This window comes from Agelaius phoeniceus, unplaced genomic scaffold (genome assembly GCF_051311805.1).
Source record: "Agelaius phoeniceus isolate bAgePho1 unplaced genomic scaffold, bAgePho1.hap1 Scaffold_472, whole genome shotgun sequence".
In the NCBI taxonomy this organism is placed as follows: Eukaryota; Metazoa; Chordata; class Aves; order Passeriformes; family Icteridae; genus Agelaius; species Agelaius phoeniceus.
In genome coordinates, this window is record NW_027510032.1 from 42,501 (window position 1) to 45,000 (window position 2,500).

General features: G+C 79.8%; 1 non-coding gene across 1 annotated transcript; it reads left to right on the forward strand.

The window, feature by feature from the left end:
- Nucleotides 1-2,172: 2,172 nt before the first annotated feature.
- LOC143693254 (5.8S ribosomal RNA) lies at nt 2,173-2,325 on the forward strand. The gene has a single exon (XR_013180765.1). It is a non-coding gene; the product is annotated as a 5.8S ribosomal RNA (ribosomal RNA).
- Nucleotides 2,326-2,500: the final 175 nt, after the last annotated feature.

A 2,500-nucleotide genomic window follows, 5' to 3' on the forward strand; every position in this document is an offset into this window, starting at 1 on the left:
CGAGCGGCCTCCCTCTCGCGCGCGGCCGAGGAAATCCGAGGGCCGAGGCCCCGGGCGTTCCGGGCCGCGCTGGGTGGCGCGCGCGCGCGCCCGAGGTTGTGCTCGGTGGTCGGGCCCGCGTGTCCCCCGCGCCGGCGGGGCGGCCCGAGCCGCGGCGGTCCTCTCGGGCGCGCAGCGCCGGGCTACTGAGGGAAACCCCGGGCCCCGAGAAGGACGTGGCGGTGGTGGCGGCAGATGTCGGGCGCGCCCCCGCCGGCGGACGCTCCCCCGAGGGCGGCAGCGGGGGAGGCACCCCGGCGGGGCCATGCAGGTCGTTTCCCTCGCCCCAGGGCCAGGTACCTAGCGCTCGGCGCCTCGGCGGTCCCCCCAGGTTTTCTTGCCCTCGGCGTCGTCAAACGCTGCGGGTTGTGGGCCGAAAGGGGGCCGGCGGGGCCGGGCGGCGGTTTAAAGACTCGGGCGGCTCGGCGCGGCCCGCCGTGGCGGCGGCGGTGCCGGCGGCGGCGGCGGTGGCGGCGGCGGGCGTGTGCCGCGGGCGGTGGCCGTGCGGGGCGCCACTGAGGGGTGGGGAGCAGCTACTCCCGCCGATCCCCTGCGGTGGTTGTCCCGTGGCCACCGGCCGCGCTCCTCCGTCGCGGCCGTCGTCGTCGTCGTCGTCCCCGCCGCGCGCCGCGGGCGGGGTCAACCGCGCCGCGCCGGGGAGGGGCGCCCTGCCCCCCCCTCTCCGTGGCCCGGCCTCGGCGGAGAGGCCGCGGCGCGCGGTCGGCCGCGGGGGCCGACCCGCCCGCCTCGTGGTAACGGGCGACGCCCGGCAGAGAGCGCGCGCTCTCTGCCCCTTCCTCGGCCGCGGGGCGACGGCCGCCGGGGCCCGCCCGCGCTCTCTCTCCTGGGCCCGCCGCCGCGGTCTCTGGCGCGCGCGGCGGCGCCGCGTCCGGCGCGTCCGGCGCCTCTCTTCCCCTCGACGGCCTTTCCTTCCTCGAAGGCGCGGCGCGGCGGCGCCGTCGTCCGCCGGCCGTCCCCTGGCTCGACCGCCCCGCCCGCCGGTGGGGGGGGGCGAGCGCTCGGCGGGCCCTCCGGCGGCGGAGGCCCGCGAGCGCGGGCGACCCCGTGGCGAGCGGCGGCGGCGCCGCTCGACGGGTGTCCCTCCCTGCGGGGACGGTCGGCCGGACGGCGCCCGCCGTCGGCCGGCGGCGGTCCCGTCCCGGGCTCCGCTCGTCGCCTCGCCTCCGTCGCCCTTGCCCGCGCGGCCGCGTGTGGGCCGCGCAGGAAGGCGTGCGGGGGCGGCCGCGGGGGCGCTCCTCCCCGCCCGGTCTCCGCGTGCGAACGAGGAGAGCGGGCGTTGCCCCCCGGCTCAGCCGCCGCGGCGCCTTCCCGCCGGGCGCGTGCCCGAGGCGAGGGGCCCCGGCGGTGCGAGGCGGCGGCGGCGGTCCCGGGCGCGTGCCGCCCCGGCGGCGGCCGGGTCTGCCGTCCGGCAGGCCTCGGGCGCAGGCGACGCCGGCTCGGCTCTCGGTGGCGCCCGCCTCCGGGGCCGGCGGCGGAGCGCGTCTGCCGGTCGCTCGCCCGCCCGCCCGGCGGGGGAGCGGTCCCGCGGGAGGCGTGCCGGCGGGCTGTGCCGGTCGCCGTCGCGTGCCCGTCTCGAGCCCAGGGGAAAGGCCCGTGCCCGTGGTGGTGGGGGGAAGAGAGAGACAACGCCGGCCGCGCGGCGGCGCGGCGGCGCTCCGCGCCAGGCCCGCGGCGTCGGGGCCGAGGGGAGAGCCGGCGCGGCGCGGGGGCCGACGGCCGCGCGCCCCCGGCCGCGTGCCGTGTGCGTTGTGCGCGTCGTCCCGTGAAAGCGAGAAGCGGGCGGGCCGCCCTGTGCCCCCCGCGTGTCCGGCGCGCGCCGCCCGGCCCTCCGCGCGGAGGCCGGGCCGAGCCCGGGCGCCTGGGCCGCCTCCGAAGGACGGCGTGGGTGAGGTCGGCGTCTCCCCTCGCGGGGGGAGGCGGTCGGGGGCGCGGGCTCCCCCGCCTCTTGGCCGGCCTTCGGAGAGTGGGTTTGTTTTTTTCCTTTTTTTTCCTCCCGTTTTCCGTGTGCTCGTACGGTCTCGGAAGCCAGGCGCGCGCCCGCGCGTCCTCGGCGGCATTGTCCTAAACCAAAAAAGGGGCCGCTCTGGCGTGAGCGGTGCCCGAAAGGCAGACAACTCTTAGCGGTGGATCACTCGGCTCGTGCGTCGATGAAGAACGCAGCTAGCTGCGAGAATTAATGTGAATTGCAGGACACATTGATCATCGACACTTCGAACGCACTTGCGGCCCCGGGTTCCTCCCGGGGCTACGCCTGTCTGAGCGTCGCTTGACGATCAATCGCCGTCCGGGGGCCACCCCGGCGGCGCGGCTGGGGTCGCCTCGCAGGCCCGTCGCCCGCGGCGGGCGGCTGCGGCGGCGGCGGCGGCGGCGTGCCGCCGGTGGCCGGAGGGGAAGGCGGTCAGGGGTGTTGGGCGAGGGAAGCGCTTCCCTCGGCGGGCCT